This window comes from Protopterus annectens, chromosome 3.part1 (assembly GCF_019279795.1).
Source record: "Protopterus annectens isolate FY-2018-M chromosome 3.part1, PAN1.0, whole genome shotgun sequence".
Lineage (NCBI taxonomy): Eukaryota > Metazoa > Chordata > Ceratodontiformes > Protopteridae > Protopterus > Protopterus annectens.
In genome coordinates, this window is record NC_056732.1 from 1,491,028,231 (window position 1) to 1,491,051,579 (window position 23,349).

General features: G+C 40.6%; 1 protein-coding gene across 2 annotated transcripts in view; it reads right to left on the reverse strand.

Annotated features, from left to right (window-relative positions):
- The window catches only part of GSDME (gasdermin E), a 1,102,496-nt gene extending 1,079,577 nt beyond the window's left edge, over positions 1 to 22,919 (reverse strand). The window contains exon 1 of one of the 2 annotated variants that reach the window (XM_044067553.1): positions 22,791 to 22,919. The gene's annotated coding sequence lies outside the window, so the exon portion shown is untranslated. The remainder of the gene's footprint in view (positions 1 to 22,790) is intronic. The other variant, XM_044067554.1, reaches the window with a different exon arrangement.
- Positions 22,920 to 23,349: the final 430 nt, after the last annotated feature.

Sequence of the window (23,349 nt, forward strand, 5' to 3'; positions counted from 1 at the left end):
AGCTCGAGCTGAGCTGACTAAAAGACAATTTTGGGTGCAAAGCCCTTCAGAGTTTTTCTGCCAGCAGAGAGGGAGGGAGGGAGGCTGAGCCCTGACAGAACAATGCTAGGAGCAAAAAAATAAACATTCACACCCTGGCATAAAAAACACACCAAAAACAAGGGAAATGAAGGGAGGGAGCGGCTACTGCAGCAGTGATCATTCAAACATCTACTATTATGATAAGGTCAACTTACACAACTGTACTAAGTTCATCATATTGATCACTGCTGCAGTAGCCTTAGTTATATGGCTAGATTACCACAGCTAACTAAATTTGAGAGGTGGAAAGAGAAGAGTCTAGGATCCCCTGGAGAATGGTCCTAGCAAAGCTAGCTGTGTACCCAGAGAAAGAATCAAGTTTATAGGCTTTGTAAAAGTATGTACACAGGATCAAGCTGATGCTTCTAGAATCTAACCCTTTACAAAAAGCCACGCATGAAGCAAAAGCCCTGGTAGAGTGGGCCTTGACCCTGGCTCGAATATTTTTTTTATGGTGAGTATAACAAAAAGTAATGGCCTTAGACACCCATTTGGAAACAGCCTATTTTAACAGAGGATGCCCCCTTCTTCTTGCTGTCACAATAAATGAACAACTGATCCACAGATGAAAGATTTAGTTCTGTCAAGATAATACCAGAGCGGTCTATGGATATCCAAGTTTTGGAGTATCCTTTTCCCCTCATTTTTAGGTTCAGGAAAGAAGACGGGGAGATGGATAGTCTGGCTTAAAATAAACTTGGATACCACTTTAGGCATAAAAGAAGGATTGGCTCTAAAATAATACCTCTCCCTATGGAAAAATGACAGGGTTGGTTGACTCACCATAACAGCTTGCAACTCAAGATACCCTTCTTGCAGAGGTCAGAACTGTTTTCCATGTTAAGAACCTTGTCAACTATATTAGCTGGCTCAAATGGAGCAAGTGTTACCTTCTCTAACACAAAATTAAGATCCCAAGGATGGCCACCAATTTTCTTGGAAGTCTCTTATGCAAAACCACCTTCAAGAACATTTTGACATGAGACTGCATTGAAAGAGGAGGAACCATGGAAAGACATGTTGAAATGGCCGATAAATGATCCTTGACAGAGGAATAAGAAAGGCCATATGACAGTAACTCATACAAATTTTGTAAAATCAGAGAACAACTAGCCCTGAGTGGGTGTTTATTATACTGTTGCCACCAACTAGAAAACTTTTTTCCATTTTTTTAGTAGCAAGCTTTCTTGCCTCCATTAGTGCCTGATGCACATCCTCAGTAAATAGATACATAAAAGGAATTAAGATCCTAACATCCAAGTAATAAATTGAAGAGGACTGCTGTCAGGGTGCATCAAACACACCTGTTCTTCTATGAGGAGAGCCATTCTGTGAGGAAGCTTGTGATAATTTCACCTGGCCATTTCCAAAGGGGGGAACCACAGCTGCCTGCACCAAAAGAGAGTCACCACAATGACCTTGGGAGATTCTTTCTGAATCTTCACAAATTCCCTGGACATTAGTGGAAAGGGTAGAAAACCATACAGGAATATTTCTGTCCAAGAAAAAGAAAAGGCATCTGTCTTTCAGGCTTTCTTGCATGGAGTCATGGAACAGAATCTTGCCAGTTGATTTTTCAGAGAGGAGACAAAGAGGTCTACTTGAGAAACTCCCCACAAATGGAATAAATCTTAGAAGACCCCAGATCTAGTTTCCATTAATGAAGGTCTGCCCTAGCCTTGTTCAGCCTGTCTGCCACACAATTGCAATTTTGCTTTGATGGACTGTATGATGCCTGTAGAGAAAGACTGCACTGTGAAGCTATATTCCAAGCTAACATGGCTAGTCTGCAAAGAGGGTACGACCTGGTTCCCCATTGCTTGCTGATGTACCCCATGACTGTGGTATTTTCTATAACCCTTAAAGAGATCCCAGGGGTGAATGATGGTTCAGAAAGTTGAGTGCCTTGATCAGGGCAAGCATCTCCTTGATATTTATGCACTTGCTTCTGTCCTTGGTGTCCCAAACTCCCTGTACTTGTATCCCTCTTGAAACTGCTCCTCAAGTAAAGTCCAAAACATCTGTGGTGACTGACTAACTGCTTTGGAGCAAGGAAGAAGGGAAGACCTGGATTTAAGGATATGTGTCATCTCCACCAAAAGATGTCTCTTCTGACAAGTTTCAACACTGGGATTTAAAAAGATGAAAAGTGGTGATGCTGGGACCAAACAGATTTCAGATACTACTGTATCTTTCTCATGTGAAGTCTTGCCAGGGTATCGTGAGAACCATACATGCCATCACACCCCATATACTGAGGTATTCCTTGACAGTGATGGAAGTGTGAGTGGAAAACCTTAGAAACAAATCTAAATAAAGATCTATTTTCCTGTGGAAGAAAAGCTTTTTCAATTGACATGTCTAGTTGACATTCCAGAAACACATCCTGTGTGAAGAAGTCAAGAAAGACTTCTGAATGTTCTCTTGAAATCTCATCTTGTGCAAGCGATCTCTCCCCAAGACAGAGATTTCTTACTCTTTCAAAAAGACTCTGCAAAGATAAACAAGCCATCTAAATAAATAAAACTGTGTATACCTTGTAGCCTGCAATGAGCTATAACTTGAGCTAGACACTCTGTGAACACTTTTAGTGCAGTAGAAAGTCCAAAGGGTAAGGCAGAGAACTGAGAAAGTGATCCAGACACACACAACCTTAAGAAACATCTGAACTGTGGGTGAATAGGAATGTGAGGATAAGCATCTTTTGAGTCTAGTGTTACCAGGAAACTTGAAAGAAGAAGAGGTAACAGGTTGTGAAGTGACATTTTGAATTTGGGCACTACCACAAACAGGTTTAGGAAAAAAAGATTCAGGACTGGCCTTGAAGCATTTTCTTTCTGTGGCACTAGGAATATCCTTTAATAAAAACCCTTCACTAACTGGGAAGGAGGAACTGGTTCTATCACTCTTTGGGACGGCGTGTAATGAAGAACCGGTGGCAACAAAAGAGTCTGCTCTGGAGGATAAGAAATTCTCCACCCTCAGAAAGGGGGGGGGGGGGAGTTCCTCACACTGCCATCTGTAATCCTGAAGAATGATGTTCAGTACTCATTTGTCTGAGACACTCTGTTGCCAAAGAGAAAAATGGAGACTAAGGCTTTCAGAAAAGGGCCAGGGTGGGAAGGGGGTCATAATGTCTCTTTAATAATCATTCAGACTTGTTTGACTATCCTTGGCTTTGGGAGGTTTGAGTCTTATTTTTGGAACAACCTTGCCATTTCTTCATAAATGTCAGTTTACCTGAATTACTTTGAGGCTGTTTATTCTGTTTTTTTTTGCAAAAACTGGATAAGGAGACAATTTGGAAAAGCAGAGCTGAAAAACCTTAAGAGATTCTCTGACCAGCTTGTCCCTTTTATCACATATTTTGATCACTTCTGCAGCGCTGGGGCCAAACACTAAATCTCTATCCAAGGCAGAATTTAAAATCTCATTTTTAACATATCTGAGAGACTCTGAAAATGTAGCCATGCAAACCTCCTCAAAATCGTACCAGTGGCCATAGTCCTGGAAATAGTATCAGCAGTCATACATACATTGCATACAATAAGTAGTGACTTATGCAATAGAATAAACTAAGTTACTTAAAGCAGATTTTTCCTCACAAGAAGAAATTGCAGACAAAACATTCCTCATACTTTCACAATTTGTCAGAAGAAACTTTAACACGAGCCCAACAATTTTACTGCAGATAAAACATTCCTCATACTTTCACAATTTGTCAGAAGAAACTTTAACACGAGCCCAACAATTTTACTGCAGATAAAACCTTCCTCATACTTTCACAATTTGTCAGAAGAAACTTTAACACGAGCCCAACAATTTTACTGCAGATAAAACCTTCCTCATATTTTCACAATTTGTCAGAACAAACTAACACATGAGCCCGACAATTCAAAATTCTGAAAATCAAAGGTGCAGAAGTATACCCTTTTCCCCAAACCTATCAATAATTTTCCCATTCTCATCAGAAGGAGTGGGATTGGAATTAGCTTAGTGCTTAGCAGCAGTGGGATCAACTCAAGCTACAGTTGCTGGGTCAGGTTTGGTAATACAGTGTGCAAAAGTTTAAAGCACACAGAACTGGGGAGTCCACTTTTATAGGAAAGCCTCTCACAAGTGGAGTCCTTCAGGGATCGGTCCTGGGACCACTCCTCTTTGGCATTTACTTCTCTGAAGTCAAGGCCAATGTCAATGTCCTCTGGCTGAATAAATTTGCAGATGATTGCAAATTAAAAGCAGTTACAGAATCCCCAACTGACACCAATGTTCTCCAGGAAGAGCAGACAGACAAATAACTGGTGTCAGAGCCATGAACTAAAACTAAATGCCAAGAAATGCATAACAGTATCCTTCAAGAAGTCATCCACTCCTAGTAACTATTTCATTGACAACACACCCCTAAGAGTTAATGCAGTAGTCAGGGACATGGGGACACACACAAACAGTAATCTAGCCTTTGATCATTACGCATCTACAGTAGTGAGAAAATCATTCTATGTTGTACAGATTATAGGTCCAAGGAGGTCAATGTTCCACTGTATTCAGCATTCATCAGGCATATCACTGACTACAATGCTCCCTTTGGTATGTACCTAACCAAGCACATCCAACAACTAGAATGTCCACAGAGGTTCTTTACTAAAAGAACACATGAGATAAGTAACATGTCCTATACAGACCGCCTCAAGTCCTATCCCTGTATTCTGTCTCCAACAAGCTGTTGAGGGGAGATCTATGCCTAGCATACAAGGCATTGTCAGACCCCACCCTGATGGGCCTCCTGCATATCAACAAAACAAATAGCAACAGAATTACCTGTTCTAAAGACAAACCTTTCCTGTGATATAAATAGGACCTGCTGGAGAGACAGGTATATATCCCATGGAATACTCCTCCTCTGCAACAGGCTCCCATGGGGAGCAGAGTTCCTCCCTAATCCAATTGAAATGTAAATTGGAAAAGTGGATGGGGTACAGGAAATTCATCCCTGGTTTGGCACCTATGTTTCTAATGGACACAGGCAGCCTGTAAATGGTTCATCTCCCAGATCCCTACTTACACTTAATCAAGGGTACCAAAAGTTGTCAAGAGATTTGGAATGTGGCAGGTGCCCGAAGCTTTGGCAGGATATAACCTAGACAGCTAAGGCAACTGCAGCATTGATCAATATGACGAACATTTTGCAGTTACACCGAAGTGACAACAGTGATATTCTGAAGGCCTCTATCCATTTGCATACAATTCTTTTCTGGCTCAAACTGTGATTTCATATTGCATCTGAAATGCTCACAGTGCATTTGAAACTAGCATAAAATGAGATCTCTCTGCATTTCATGTAATTTCACAAACTCATAAAATTTCATTGAATGAATCAGTTGATAACATACTAATCACCAGCAGGTTGAGCCAGTACAATAACTGATATTATGTATGCACACAAACTACATGCATAGTATCTGGTCTACGAATATAATAACCAGAACGTACTATTCCAAATAATCACTTATGAGTAGTCCTTGCTGTTAAACTGTTATACAGCAAACATGTAACAGTGCTTCAGTACTTACTGGATGCATGGCCCTGTTTGTTTTTTTGTATGAAACCATGACAGCTTGCAGATCAGGGACAGCTCTTACTATCTACCACTCACAATTATAATTTTACTACCTACCACTTATGTCATCTTTGTAACTCAGGAAGTTTGATTTGCTACTCATTTTGTTATATATTGTAAACTTGCTATTATTTTCCCCTCTCTGTGTAATTACTGTATTTCAATTTTTTTGGTTTGTAACACCTGACTGGACCTGAAAATTCTCCAGAGGGATCAGTGTTGTTATCCTTGTTAACAAAGTTGTGAGAGGTACAAACGTAGTGGATGACAAAAGCTACATCATAGGAATGGTGCCTTGAGGCAAATATAAAAAAAAAAAAAGATATAAAATCACAACTCAAAAAACTGCATTCTGTGTTTTATAACTCAGTAAACTCGACCTTGTTCTAAGAGCTCCAGCAACCACAGTAGGTCTCAAAGGTAATTGTATGTCAATGCTATTATGATCGATAGTATTTGAAGATGGTACTAATATGTTACACTGCAAGTCATGCTCTTTTCTGCTTTCTCATTTTGAAATTAGTTCACAGTATGGTTGCACTACAGAAAAGCTGTTTATTTAATTGACTGCTGAAAGTTGTTTTAAATGAGTGCACCAACCCGAAGTTCTTTCGTAGAATCACTGAAGCTGTGCAAATGGTACAAAGCAGTATAAGCTGCTTTACTTCCACATTTAAATGCCTTAGCAATCAGTTTCTACTTTTAGAACTTGGCCATTTTGAAAACTGGTTCCTCCTATTTATTCCTATACCTACTTTTACATTTGTCTAAATAGCATGAATGTAAATTAACCATTTATCTGGCATAGAATCCGTATCAGTCATTATTTTAAACTTCCGCTGACTATACTGTATCACAGCTATGTGAACATTGTAAAGTAATCAGACTTCGGTTGCTAGTGAAATACAAACTGCTTAAATTTTTTGCGATACATTTTGACCCTACTTGTCATTTTAGCAGCCAGTTCAGTTGTTAAGACTCTACTGCTTGATAAATGTTATCTGTATTAATTTGTTTTTAATGTCACTTACAGCTGCCTTCATATCAGCATATACCAAGCTTAATGTATACTTGTAGTTACTGAGACATACAGATGCACCACAATTCTCTGATACATGCTTTTTAGATTTTTGCTCCTCTGTTTACTGCTAACAAAACAGAATACCTTAGGATGGTCATCTTCTATAAAGAACAAAACCTTCCACACCGTGTTCAAAAAACTAACTTTATACTTGAGTTGCCACAATTCTTTACTAAGGGCCATCTTATTTTCTGTTCCTGGAGATGAATGCAAAGAAACAAGTTTCATGTATGCATCAGAGAATGACAAAGATGCTGTAATATATTATTATTTTTTAATATGACTTTTACCTTTGTTACAATGCCCTCTGGCTATCTTATCAGAAAGGGGTTCATCACTGAAGTTTATTCAGCAAACCAATGGCAATAAATAATTAATTTACAATTACAACAACAAAGACTGTATATTATCAATACCAAGGGGCCAGTATTTTGGTACAGTAATTAAGATAATAAAATTCAGCTGAATAATGCCCTGCAGACACAAGTTTGATTATCACAAGCTTCATTCTTTACACTACATGATAAATGCATCAACCAAAAACAAAGCCTGTGTTACTTCTAAAAACAAGTAGTTATGTCTTGTGAACATTAGCCGGGTCATACCATAGTACTCAACACTACCTGTCTTATCCAGATTAGTTGAGAATCATATCACCTATGAACCTAAAATGAGTACTGGTCTCAGGTACAGCAAAAGGCCACAGCTAAGTCACCACATGTGGCTGAGTCAAACTGCTAGCATGCTGTGGTTAAGCTGTTTGCTTAACTTGGCTGGAAGAAGGGCTGGCCATGGGACCAGTAGTCTGTTCCACGGTTTCACAAAGACATACTGCACTGCAGCTACAGCAGTGCTCTGGGACACAGTGTGTCTTCAGCAGTAAAAGTGACAGTCACCTGAAACATCTAACTAGCCTTCAATTCCTGCATCTCCAGACTGGATGTATATTCGATGTGGCAGAGTTGTGATGTGCTTAGAAAACTCATTAGTTCTAAACAGCACCTAAAAACTGTCTGGCATTCGGGTACATAAAACTTACTGGGAAGGTTAAGATGCTACTGTCCTTAGGTATAAGTATGTAAGTGAATATGCAAGTGTGTCTTCTGCATGCACTGGTGTCCCACACAAGGATGGTTTCTGCCTTGTACCATTGCCTGCTGTATAGGTTCTTGCTAATGTGACCATAACTTGCACAATAGTTAATAAATAAACTATGTTTACTGATGGGTAAGATGCCTTTTAAGCTTCATAGCTGATTTTTACTGAAATTTACTTTTACCATCTTAAATAGCACTAGTAAAATTATACAACATTACTTATTAGTAAAACTATTGTGCATAAAACATGGAACAAATGTAAAACTACTCAGCAGTCATTCATAATGAATCACTACATAACCTACCTACACCATCAAAGAAGGAAGAGCACACTCTGCTTAGCACTATGGCCATGTGTTACAAATACACAAAATTCATCCATTCATCCATTTTCCAAACTATATGTCATAACACGGTCTGCAAACTGACTAGGGTAAACCAGACTTCCATACTTCCAGCAACAGTCTCCATCATTATGTGGGATCCTCAGGTATCCCCCAAGAAAGGCTGAGAGAGTTTCCAACATACTCTACATCAACCATATGATATGCTTCCTGTGACATGTGTAAGGTAAACTTCCCATGGAAGGAATCAACGGAGCATTCTCAGAGGTACACAAACCACCTCAACTAACTCCTCTCAACATGAGAGACCCAAAGGCTGTACTTGGAGGTCCTCCAAGACAGACAAGCTTCTCTTTCATTTCTCAACATTGTTTATTTATTAACCAGGTAGGCAGACTGGTCTAAGGTCCCTTTTCAGATGATACTCAAAGACACAAGAATAGGATGAACTCAACCAGAATTCATTTTTACACATTTTTACAGATGGAGAATTTTATAATCCCACAATTAAAGTCACATCATACTTCAATTGCATAAACAAGAGTAGTACTATTTAATGTTAACCATAGCAAATAAGGTAGATTACAGTAGCACACATCGCCTCACAGTAAGATGTTGTCCTGTTCGATTCTCAGCTAAAGCGTCTTCTGTGTGGAGACATGTGAATGGGCATACCTTCGTTGAAGGTTGTGCGTCAGGGCTGGCAACTCGGTACGTAAAAATCTACTGCCAATCATTAGCGGACCGGAGTTCTGCTGTGGCAACCCCTAACCGGGAAAAGCCGAAAGATGCAACAACAGTAGCACACAGCAATGGTTCTCTAGACTCAAACTAATACTGTGCTATCTTCTTCCTCATAACTACTGAAGTGTAAGCCCTAATGGCTCCTGCAGGTGGGGTTCTATGATACTTCCCTTTGGTATCTGCTCATAAGCCTGAATGGATATGTTTTTTTCTTTTTTTAATTTCACAGCTGTTCACCAGAGAACACTCAATTTTGTAGGTAAACAGACTGATTAGTTCATAATGAAAGATATTCACAATTAGCTTTTACATTTTTTTATGTTTCGTCATTGGTATTAAGGGTTCCTATTACTGCTACTCAAAACCAGTACTTTAATGAATTAATTATACTTGGCAGTCGTACAGGTTATTTTTATTTATATGCCATTCTTCTGTCAGCAAACAGAACAGATATTCTTCAAAAGGGAAATTCCATTCATCTTAAAAATCGAGTATGAACAACCATAAAAAGTAAACAAAGTTATAATTTAATGTAAGGGTTAGAAGGGGTATCAGCTGTCATACTGGGAATATGAAATGGTTAGAACCTGCTGGTAAACTACTGGCAGAGTGGTTTAAAGCTAAACATTATCTTGCATCTTGTATTTAACTGACTTGTTTAAAATTATAACTATTTATGTCATTCACTTTATTTGTACATCTAATAAAGTTAAACAGCTCAGTAGTAATTCACATTAAGGGTCTACCACTGAATCTCAATTTGTCTTTAAAGATATCGTATTGTACTGACTATTCATGGTACTACCACTACTGCCCAATATGTTACAAACATACAAGCTTACTATACCCCTAAAGTACACAAGTAAGTATGCTCAATGTTTGAAAGGTCGAGTCAAGCTGCGTTAGCCCCACATTCAGACTGCTAGAATGTTGAATACCGACATTATCGACTGTCCAAAACTTGCCCTGTTTCAGACCTATGCTAGCACTTGATCCTGGGTCCAGAGTAGTTGGGAGTTTCAGCATTTAAAATACTTTTTGTGCTTGCCAGACACTGGCATTCTTACCTTCAGGAGAAAGGTTTTGGTGAATGCTCGACTCGACCTTCCAAGAGTTCAGCATTCAATAGTAAACCATATATGTACATATACATACACACACACATTTTTTATATTATATATATATATATATATATATATATATATATATATATATATATATATATATATATATATATATATATATATATTTATATATGTGTGTGTGTGTGTGTATTCTTCACCAGATTGTCTTCTGCTTTTCTGCACGTGTCCATACCACCGTAATCTGTTCTCTTTGATCTTTTCTGCAATTGGAGCTACTTTGACTTCTGCTCTTATGTCCACATTTCTTCGTCTGTCCCACATAGTGCATCCTACCACCCTTCTCAGGCACTTCATTCCCATCATCTCTAGCTTCGTCATCTGTTCTGCCTTTACTGCCCAGGTTTCTGTACCATACAGTAGTATTGGTTGCACCACTGACTTGTACACCTTACTTTTCGGCTTCTTTGGCATTCTTCTCTCATAGACTATACTGAACAATTTATGCCAGTTGGCTGCAGCCCCTCTGATTCTGGCTTTGACCTCTTCATTCAGACTTCCCTTCTCCTCAACCACCCATCCCAGACAAGACACTATTTACCTGTTCCACTACCTTCCCTTCTATCTCAATTCTCAGCTTTTTCTGATTTCCCCAGTTTGCTGCCATTACCACTGTTCTTTTCTGTGCTTAGTTTCATCCCATGTGCCTTCAGTTTTGCATTCCATTGCGCTATACTTTTGCTGGAGTTCTTGTTCAGAGTCTGCCTGTAATGCCACATCATCTGCACACAGAAACTCTTGTTGATCTGTCCCATCCAACCTGTTTACTAATGTAGTCCATCACGAGTATGAACAGCAGTGGGCTCAGAGCTGAACCCTGGTGTACACCCACTCCCACTGGGAACCTTTCTGTGAGGCCGAACACTTCGTACTTGGGTCACTGGGTCCTTGTACATAGCCTGCACTAATTCTACCAATGTTTCTAGGACTTCGAACCATCGCAGTACTGCCTAGATCAGCTTTCTTGGGACCTTGTCATATGCTTTATCCAAGTCTAGGAATGCCTAGTTGGACTCTTTCCTCATCTTTAGCTTCTTCTCAACTATCTGTCTCACTGCAAACATCAGGTCAGTTGTGCTGCATCCTGATCTGAATCCAAACTGCTCCTCTCCCATCTTACATTCTACCACTCTGCATATCCATTTATCAATCACTCTCTCTAGACCTTTCATGCAATGTAATAAGAGTGATTCCTCTGTACTGCCCACAGTTGTGGATGTCTCTTTGTTCTTGCAAACTGACACGAGTATGCTTATTCTCCACTCATCTGGGATATGCTTTTCTCTCCACACGGCTACGAGTACCCTCAGGAGCCATTTCTCCCCTATCTCACCCAGCCTCTTTATCATATCTGATGACCTCATCTGAGCCCGCTGCTTTCCCCGACTTCATTTTCCTTAATGCTATTCATACTTATTCTAGGGTAGCCTCTTCTTCTCTCATCGTAGGCTGTTTCTGGGGCAATAGAGCTTCTGTGGGGTTTTCTTCATTCAGAAGCTGCTGGAAATACTCCTTCCATCTGTCTTTGATGTCCTGTGGACTGGTGAGCAGGTTGTTGCTGGCATCCCTTATGAAGGGTGTCTACCTTCTTTATCTTTCTGTCTTTGCCTTGCAACCTGATACAGTTTCTTTGTGCCACCTAAGGAGTCACTTTTCAGAAGATGGTAGAGTGCCTCTGATGTCCTATTCTTTGCTATTGCAACTGCTTTCTTAGCTTCTTTGTTAGCCAACCAGTATTCCTTCATAGCCTGGTCAGTCTTTTCTATCTCCCACTTTTTCCTGCACTCCTTCTTTCTTTTGATGACTTCCTGGACTTCTGCGTTCCACCAACAGCTTTCCTTATGTACTTTATTTTTGCACCTGACTCGGCCATATATCTGTTCTTTTGTTCTCACACTTGCTGTTTTGAGGCACTGCCATTCTTCTTCAACGCCACCTATTTCCTCCTCTTCTTGGGGTTCTAGATCCCCAAGTAATTCTTTGAACTGTTGTATTTTCTCTCCAGTCAACTTCCAGGTCTTCAACTTGGTCTCTCTTGACCTTACAGCCTTCTCTGACCACTGCTTGCAGCTGACTGTGGCAATCAGTGGTTTATGCAGTGGGCTGACTGTTTCACTGGGGATGATTTTGCAATCATTGATTCTTCCCCAGTGCCTTTTCCTTTCTAGGAGGAAGTCTACCTGAGATGTATGTTGGCCACTCTTGTATGTGATCTTGTAACTGCCTTGCTTTCTGAACCATGTGTTGGCTACTATCAAGTCATTTCCTAGACAGAAGTCTAGAATGGCCTCTACTTCTTTATTCATGCTGCCCCACCCATGTGGACCCAGGCAGTCCTCGTATCCTGTTCTGTCTGCCCTGATATGCACGTTCAAGTCACCCATTATCAACACCAATTCTTACTGTCTGGCTTTATCTAGTAGATCCTGCACCTGCTGTCTGAATGCATTCTTTTCCTCACTATTACAACCCTGCTGTGGGACACAGGGCAGCCTATCATTACACTGGAGTCTGATTGCCATAAGTCTGTCACTAATTCTGATGATATTCCTCACTGCCTTCTGAAGCCTCTCTCTCACCACAATTCCCACACCATTTCTAGCCTGTTCCCCTCCTGAGTAGTAGACTCTGGATCCCAAGCCAAGTGGCTTTGCTGCATTGCCCTTCCATCTTGTCTCTTGGATACATAGGATGTCCAGCCTCCTCCGTATCATCAGGTCATCCACTTCCAAGCTGCATCCTATGACTGAACCCACATTAAGTGTAGCAAATCTTAGCTCATGTTTGGCAGGTTGACTGGTTTTACTTCCAGCTGTCGCTCAATAGAGCTATCCCAGGTAACCCAGGCTGGGCAACCAAACACCGGCCAGCCAGTAGCTTATCGACGCTGGGCTTTATGGCAGGCACACACTGGCCAATAGGGGCACATACACCCCTCCCACTGTTAGCATGGGTCCCTGGAGTAGGTCGGAGTAGGCCAGGTCCTCAACCCACTTATCACTGGTAACTACCCATGCCCATTTGGCGACATTAGTCAACATGACTGAATCACCTAGAGCCATATTTTACACCATCAAGTGGCTAGCCCTGCCATGGCATGCAGTCTGGGATCTGTCTTCTCCTATCATGAGGATACTGAGCACCACAGTAGACACCCCAAAGCAGTTATTCTGTACAACTCTTCCACCTATATGACACCATATACAGTCTGTGCTGCTGCCCACAGCTCCATTCATTGGTGAGTTTGAGATGGAAACACTCAGCCTGCTTTTTCGGAGGTGGGAGGAAGCCCACAGAGACACACATAGAACATGCAAACTCCAAACAGGCATTGGTCGGAGGTTAGGGTCAAACCTTGTACCTTGTGCATGGGAAATGAAGACATTAACCATTATGCCAGCTGTATATTCGTAACATACACACATTATATATATATATATATATTTTATATATATATACATACATACACATATACACACACACACACATTTCATAATTTTATATATATATATATATATATATATATATATATATATATATATAGATAGCGTTACTTAAATTAAATGAATTCTCCTTATTTCGACTTGCATAATGAATCAATTTGATCTATATGTTGAGAATTAATCTCAGTGCATACAAAACTTAAAAAAAAATCTTGTTTGCAGGGGGGCAAGCACCCTGCACACGCCATATGGGGAGCTGTGCCCCCACACCCTATGTTAATTATAAACTCGAACTCCAAGATCGCAACTCCCCGGGAAAAAGGGTATATTCTTCTATCAGGGGACTGTTGATCTTGCACACCTGTCGACATTCTGCTTAGCTAACCAAACTTTGTCAATTAAACAGATGTTGACCAAAGAAAGGTTCAACTTTATTCAGCTCTTCCACGCATATACATACCGTTCGATAGGCATATACATTTCACTTCAAATGTTTAACCATGATGTACATACAAAATACAACATGTTACATATAATTTTACACAACAAACGGCACCTAAACTGGACAATCTGTAAGAACAACAATGTGAATACAAATAACATTTACTTCCACAAGAATGCCCTCAATGAGGTATATAGAATGTTTTGCGTTTTGTTATGCTTTGAAAGTGAAGTTTTATCTGTTTAGTCAGCTACCGCATATGTAAAATAGTAGCTGGCCAATAGTAATAAACTGTTGTACATATAAGCTCGGTCTCATGATCATAACAAACCAGAATCTTCAGGCAAGAGAATAATAGCTTTACCTCAGAAACTCCAAAAACTACTGTTTATACTGTATGATGAAGCAACAAGTTACTGTGAGTATATTTAGGAAAAGTTTTATAGGGCAGCTTTAGCTAAGGAAACAACCAGTAATGTTGGCACCAACCATACCTCTCAACCTCTTTGAACAAGAAATCTAGACAAAGCCTAAAATAATTGGGGGACAAAGGCCCAAATATAGGGACAGATTTTAAATATTCCTCTTACAAACTTAGAAAAATTGAACAATTCTGTCTCTTTAATGCCAATGCTTAAAGAAACGGCTAGCAGACTGTAAAGAAAATTGTAGGTGGTCTTTAAATGGTTAATGAAATAATATTTTAAACAAATGAAAAAACATTTTAAATTCCTGGTTTGTTTTTTATGCAACAGGAGCGTTTATGAAATAATGTTACTATGGTAACATTTAGTTAAAAGGAGTGCATTTAAAGTGGAACCTGTGTGTTGATTGACAGCCTTACAAGACTATCTGCAAATATATAGAGCTGAGTACATTTTTCTGTATTATAGAGCTAAATTGTTGCTTAGATATCTGTTGTCTTACTGTTTTACAAATATACAGATATCAGTATATACTTTTTTGGTTTTATAATTTGCACTCCGATTCCTTACATCTCTGTTGAAACCCCCCCCCCCTCTCTGTTCGTGGTTGTAGTTTAAATTTGGTGGCTTTTGCAGTGCCCGCCCCACTGTAGATTTGATCTAGGACACTCCCCCAGTCCCATCTCTTTACCGCATTCTACCTAATAAACCCTTTCTGCACTTGCTTTTAGTCCTTTTTAATTTAATTACATTTTTTCAAACTGTGTGTGGACTAATATTGCTACATACTCAAGTGTGCCAGCTTGCACTGCATGTGAATTGTTTTTACTACTGTTTTTGCTACTTTTCTGAAAAAAAAAAAAAATGTAAGCCTGTTTCCTACCTTTCCTGTAATTAGTGTTCCAGATACAGATTTGCTGTATCCAGGACTATTTGTAAGCTTCTGAGCCCCCAAGCCTTTCTGTGTTGGAGGGAAGCCTTCTAGCTTATCAGTGGGAGTGGTAAGCACTAGGTAACCTGTCTACCACATAAGGAGTGGTTCTGGCCCAGAATTTGCAGTTATTGGCCGTTTGGGCGGTCTTCCATCTCTCAACTTTCTGATTTGAAGGCCTGCATTTGCACTTGTTTCTGTCCTGTAACTCCTGGGCCCATCTCATTTGCTCACTCAAAAAAAAAAAAAAGGAAAAAAAATTATCTGCTTTTACTGTATTTGTGTTTCTTCCTACTTTATTTTGCTTTTGCGTCATCTTAAAAGTACTCAATTGTATTTATTACTGCTTGGTGTAACTCATTCTAAGCCTTTTAGTTTAAGCACTTGGACTTCAGACCAGTTATTTTACATTAAAAGGGTTCGTGGTCTGCACTCTTGTGGGAGGAGAGGCTAGACTCTGCCCTTCTGAGCTGGAAATTTCTGGTTAAAGGCTTATAGTGCCTGCATATTTGAACTGTTTCTTACTGAAATTGGTACACCTTGTTTGCTGTAGCATAGCCTAGATCCAGGCCTGCTGAATCTAGCTTTGTTTGTATGCTTGTTGTTTGTTTGCTTGTTATTTCCCTGAAACACTAACGCGGCTTTTCAGCGCTTCTGGGGATCCCTAGTGATATCTGCATTGCTTACTGTACTTATTTCCTTGTTTCACTTGAAAGAAAGTTACTGTTTGTCATTTTTGCATTGAAGTTACCTGTAACACATCGCATTTAAGTTACCTGGCACTTGCTCACTAAAGCAATTATACAAGTCAGCACTAAAAAATTAAAAGCACTACACCCTCACAAACTCCCCTTGAGTACCTTGTTCCCCATTGGCACTTTTTTTCAATTATAAAGGAATTCCCAATACTATTCTAGCATGTCCAAAGGCAAGGTGTCAATCTCCTCTCCGGTCCAGCTGGTGAATCTGGGAATCTTGAGGCAATGTTACAACTGCCTCATGTACACAGACAACCCTCTCCTCCTCCCAACAAATTCCAACACATGTGAGAGATGCAACCATATAGCCATACTGGAGGCTAAGCTCTCTCAACTCAGTACTGGTGAAACCAGTCAGGAGGAGAAGGAAACCACACTCATTACAATTCCAGTCTCACATAGACCTACCACGACAGCAAACCAAACACAAACACACAAAAACATACCCGGAGGCTCTAAATAAAAATCTGCCTAAGCAGCAGAGACCTCCAAAGCAAACACCCAAGCAACCGCTACCCCAAAACAAAACACGTGCAACACATAGCCCACAAAGCCAGTGTGCCGAACAGTCACAGCCCTTAAGGCTAAACACCACACCTGATACACTTGTAATAGGTGACTATCGTCAGGCACACTGATGTCCCGCTCACCAGGTTGAAAAAGAAGGTCACAGTGAGCTGCCTGTCGGGCGCTAGGATCCGCCACATAATACAAGCACTCAGGTCACTCCAAGGCAAGTACAAATATGACTCAGTCATTGTCCATGCTGGTGTGAATGACCTGAGATGTACCTCCCTGGACTACATGAAAAGAGACATAGAGGAGCTCTCTGAGCATGTAGCCCAGGCCGGTATGACCCTGACCTTGTGTAGCATCTTACCCTCACCAAGAATGATGCCACAATATGAAGACAAGATGATCAATTTCAACAATTGGCTTAAGTATTGGTGTCATTCAAAGGGGATCCAATGCCTGTCAGCCTGGGATGACATGCTCAACAAGCCACGATGCTTCGCTAGAGACGGCTTGCACCTGTCACCCCTGGGCTTTTGGATATTGGCAAAGGCTCTTGCTACCCCCATAGTGCCTTTTTTAGGCAAGGCTCAAAAGACAAACTCACCTCCACAGGTATCACAAGGGATAAGAAACTAAGAGTAATGCTACTCAACGCCAAAAGTCTAAACCTCAAGATGCACGCACTCGAAACTCTCCTTAACATGGAGAACATCGATATCTGTGCAGTAACAGAAACCTGGTTCAAGGCTCACGAGAGCACCCCAGCACTACCAGGTTATACCTCATACCATGCTTTTCGGCCCGAAAACTTGGACCGAACCACAAAAGGAGGGGGAGTATCAATATTAGTCAAAGATACCCACACTTCCAGGTTGGTGGCACAGCACGAAGCATCGGAGACTATCCATGTGCAACTAACAGTGGGTAAAACTGCCTTCCAGTTTATAGCCTGCTACAGACCACCCTCCCAAACCCAGGAACCCCACTTGGCCTTCCTGAGAACACTGGAAAATATGAAGGTCTCTCCAAACACCATTATATCGGGCGACTTCAACTACCCAAACATAGACTGGGAGCATTACTCTAGCTCCAACACCCTAACCCAAAGGTTCCTAGAATTTATAAACTCAAATGCTATGGAACAACTTGTTACCACTCCCACAAGAGGGGAAAACATACTGGACCTGATCATCACCAACATGAGGACTCTATGCTCCAGACCAGAAGTGTATCCCTCACTGGTAACATCAGACCATAAACTAATCTCACTGGATATTCACATCCCAACTCCACCCCCTTCCCTGAAAACCACAGTGAAAAACTTCTCTAAAGCAAATTTCACACTCCTCAAAACCGAGGTGGAATCCTTCAAAGCCCCCGGGCCTGTGGAAAATATGGCCCAGACCGCAGAATCCTTCATAAACGCATTCTATGAACACTTCAGGAACGCATGGATCATGCAATCCCAAATAAAACCAAGACCCAATCCTCCAAAAGGCAGACGTCCTGTCTGGTGGAACCCAGCCATAAACAAACTATACAATAGAAGGAGGAAGCTACTACATGATAGAGCAAAATCCCAAAAAGGGAAGGCATCTCTGATCAGTATTAGCAAAAAACTACGGGCACTCATAAAATCGTCTAAGGCCAGCTTCGAGAGAAAAACTGCACAGGACACTAAGGATAATCACAAGGCTTTCTTTAGTTATCTTAGGAACCTGGGTGGGAATTCCCAGATATGCTCAGAATTAGTCCAAAATGACAAAAAATACACCGAACCCACAGACATTGCCAACATCCTAGCTGACAGGTTCAGCGCAGACTCCCCCCCCCCCCAAAGGGCAAATATCTATCCCAGCAGAGTGCTGCCCCCCTGAAATCTTAGATGTTCAGGTAAGAGCTGCCCTCTCCAAAGCAAAAAACACAGCATCAATGGGACCAGACGGTGTTCCGGGCTGCGTCCTACATGAACTCCAAGAAGAGCTAAACCCAAACATAAAACTACTGTTCAATCTCAGCCTTACTACAGGATATGTACCCAAAGAGTGGCATACAGCAACAGTGGTCCCTCTCCACAAAGATGGTGCCTCAACGGATCCTGGAAACTATCGCCCCATAAGCCTGACTAGCTTGGTCTGCAAAGCTATGGAAAGGATCATCATGGATCTCATAAATAAAGATATTGGGGACCTACAGACACAGGATCCTACCCAGTTCGGCTTTGTTAAGGGCAGATCCTGCCTCTTAAACCTGGTTGATTTCTTTGAAACAGTCACCAAGGCCATTGACGAGGGGAAGGTGGTCCACACAGCCTACCTGGACCTCGCAAAAGCCTTCGATACAATACCCCACTCGAGCATTATAGATAAGCTCACCAGCTTAAATATAAACCCCTATGTCACTAGATGGGTTGCAAACTGGCTCAAGGACAGAACCCACATGGTTAGAATTGCTGGAGCCATGTCAGACTCCAAACCAGTTACAAGTGGCATTCCTCAAGGCTCAGTCCTGGGACCTCTCTTGTTCAGCATATATTTCTCGGAGGTACAGGCCAACACAGAAGGACTGTGGCTGACCAAGTTCGCAGATGACTGCAAACTGGGCGCCATAATCGACTCTTCAGCCGACACAAGCATCCTCCAAAAGGGCCTCATAGAAACAGACAACTGGTGCCAGAGCCATGGCCTCAAGCTAAACGCCAAAAAGTGTATAGTCATCCTATTTGGCAAAAACAAAGTGCCCACAAATTACCACATAGGTGGTAATCCATTAAGTACAGAAGTAATTAGGGACCTGGGGACCCAAGTTGATAGCAATCTCTCATCTGACAACCACATGGCCAAAGTGGTTAGAAAAACATTTTATATAGCCCACCTAATCATGAAGGGATTCACATCTAGATCAGGGGAGGTCATCGTGCCTCTTTACTCATCCCTCATCAGGCCCATAATTGAGTACAATGCCCCTTTTGGGATGTGCCTTACCAGACACCTGCAGCAACTGGAAAGACCCCAAAAGTACCTCACCAAGAGGATCAAAGGGCTCAAACAGATGCCATATGCTGCCCGGTTAAAGAAACTCCAGCTCTACTCAGTGGCATACCACCTGCTCAGAGGCGATCTGTGCCTGACGTATAAAGCCATGTCCAACCCGGAATTAATGGACATGCCGCACCTCAGAAAATCCAAATCCCATCGAGCTACGCGCTCGAGAAACTTGAACCTCAGCAATGAAATAAATAGGACATGCTGGAGGGACAGATTCATAACCCAGAGGTTCCCTTCACTCTGGAATAAAATCCCAGTCCAGGTTAGGCAGTGTCCCTCATTGACTCTCTTCAAGAGGAATCTTGATGAGTGGATGGGAGATCGTAGATTTACCCCGGGTATCACTTCTGTGTCACTGTTAGACAGAGGCACAGTATACTAACCTCGAAAAAGGGCATAGCAAAATTAATTTAAAATGGGTGGCGAAAGCCAAACACACTCTGGCTAGGCTTATAAATGCCCTAGGGCAGATAGCCTAGTATGAACGTGATTATTTCTTTCTACATTCATTGGTTATCCATGGACCAATGATTTGTGGTATTTTAAACCAAAAAATCTTGTAAACTTGTATTCTGATGAAGTCCCCTGCTCAGAGGGATGAAATTGCTTAATTTTATATTTGTACAATAAAATTAACTTCCAGCTACACCTCCATTGTGCAAGTGCTTTTTTGGACGAAAACTTAGAAAGTTGCTAGAATAAAAAGATGTGTGTTAGCATGCATTTTCTGAAGGATATGTAGTGTAAAAATGAAATGCACGTCAGTATTTAGTTACTTGAATCCTCAGTGATTTGTCAGAAAACCACAAATTCTAGGAGGAACAGACCAAAAATATGAAACAAAAATCTGAACTGTTGAAATGTAAGGCACCAACCACAGTGGTTATAAAACTGTACCACACCATTATAACGTTTGTGTTTTTTTTTTTTTGCACACCAGTAACCAGGATAAGTCAGATAACCGAGTTTATTCTTTTTCCTTCGGATACTTATTCATGGTGGCCTCTTGTGCTTTGATCTCAATACCAGCATGACTTCTAATCTCTGCCGTACCAGAATAAACTGGTTTAACACACCTACTGACTCACCATTGTTAAACAGTCTGTAGTACTTCTAGATCGGTTATTCTGCAAAAGAAAGTGTTATTCTTTCTGGGCATCTTGAAGTGAAATACTATGATTTTTTTTTAATGTTCATTATTAGAGATAAAAAATGTCCCCCACTAACCCCACTGTCCATTACAAGGCGCTATACTTTCTAATTTCAGTTAGAACGTAAAAAACTGACATGTAAGACAAAGTGTCACCTAACTTAATAAGCTGGCTAAATACATTTAGTATTCTTTAAATCACTCACCAAAATTACCAGTAATAAAACCACCCACATGGATAAATGCACAGCATATGTACATACCAACACTGCTAAAATGTGAACCATACAATGAAACAGCAAGCTCCCCTACACATGCTCAAGTCAAGTGCCAGTAAATTGCTGGAAAAAAAAAAAAAAAGGAAGGCATAATGTTGATCACTGCCGGTGCGATTTATAATGCGAGCCAGCCATGATTAATTTATTTAGGGACATTTCTCCCTTTCTTAGAGTTGGTGCGGCTGTGGATTTGTTCAGGAGGTTGGCAAAAAAAAAATTAACAAAAACAAAATGTTCATGATTTTCAGGCATTTTTTTCATCCACTTGGAACACTGGCTTTCTGTAAGTTGCCTTTTCATAGCAGAACTGAAACAGTATTGGCTGACAGTTCAATTTATTTAATGCATGGGTATCTAATACACACACACACACACACTAATGCATGCACATTTGTGTTTTTACAAACATATATATATACATATACATACACACACGATGCAGACCTATAAACTCACATCTACACAAACACATACAATTATTATTTTTTTTAGTTTTTATTTTAAAGTTTATGCTTAAATTTCCAAAGGGGATAATCCCACAATTCATAAAACATGACACATTAACAATGCACAGTTAAAACAAATACTGGAAACGAATTTACTAACTTGACTACCATGGCCTAAAACTCATTAAATCAACGCAGAGCAACGATATGCCCAACAAAACCGACACACTGACTTCTGCAAATCTCTCCATATCCTGAAAGTTGGCCTCATTTTTTACTCTAAATGTCTGTGCTCCACAATTCTTCTCTCAAAGGGTCTGTCACACATTCTGTACGAAGAGGTTCTAATAGATACCCGTATTAACTGATCAAAATAAAGTTATACATATGAAGTAACTCATGTTAACCTTACTATGAGCTCCGTGGGACATTTTTTGTAGAAATGTCAAATTTTGCCGGAAAAACATACCCGTGACCAGTACAAGAGACAGATATTTGTGTCCTATAATCTCAGGGTACTTGCTATGTTTTCGATGTTTCCGCAAGGCACAAGTGCCCAAAGACAGACCTGGACCCTCGCAAAGTGGGACAGGTGGGTAACGCTATCCCTTCTAAAACTGGATACTTTTGGAGAAAGTGGCGAATTATACTTCATAGATAATGAAGTAGACATACAGTACAGGTTTGTTTTACTTCAGAAAATAACATATAAATGTATATTAATGGGGGCATTAATTCACATTCTCTTATTATGTCAGTGTCTCAAGTTAATAGTGCTAAGTGTCCCTGATTAGTTAACGGTTTGTGCCCGATTCGTTGAGACCTATGTTATAAAAGCAGGCGGAAGACTGAGAAAGGTGCCACACCGAGACGTACCAGCTTACTCACGGCGCACTCCAGCCAGTGTGTTGAAAAACAGAAAATAGCACAGTACCACTAACAAACCACTCTAGCATAATTATCTTACAAAAGTGTACTTTCAGATTCGCATTTATTTAGACGGGGTGGGCACGGAAAATGAGAATTCCAACCGTGCGTGTATAGCGTACCTGCCCCATGCACTCAGGCTGTCGTACACTTAGTCCGGGTTTAGTTTACAGTTCAGTGCGTTCATTTATTAAAGCAACGCTGCGTAGTTTTTCTTTTGTTTTCTACACGCAGTGCAAACGGTCTAATTTTTGTAACACCCAAGTTCAAATTACACCGCTTTTACTAAGACAAGAGAGAACGAAAAGCAGTTGTACTTACAGATCGGCTCTGTACTGTCTTCTCGCCTTGCAGAAGTGGAACCAGAAAAATTGACATCAGCCTTTTACTAAACAGTCAGAAGTGAAATGAAAACAAAAAGTTCTCTTGAGACTTTGTGGAATGCAAACACCACCCTTTAACTAAGGTTCCTGATATTACTAGTTCCCTAGCGTACTAGAGATCGTATCAGTTACAGAGACGCAACTTTGCGAATATACTTTTAGTTTATAAAAATCTAAATGTGAGGACTGCCGCTGTGCCCATTTTCAGAACAATAATAATAGCAATTAACATTTTAATGTATAACAACGCCAAGTGAAACTAAATTCTTTACTCTACAAATTACACAGGTAGTTAGGATGTTACCTCAGCAACCCTCAATATTATGGAGTTCATAACCTGCAACCTGTTAGTGCAAGAATTCTGGATAAAACAAAGCATATCTCTCAAATCGGTACTTACGTATTATCGCAACCAGATTTTGCGATACAATATTTGGGTTGCCACCTTTTCAAATGGCCAAAGTGGGACATTTTTGGTACAAACATCAGATTTTACA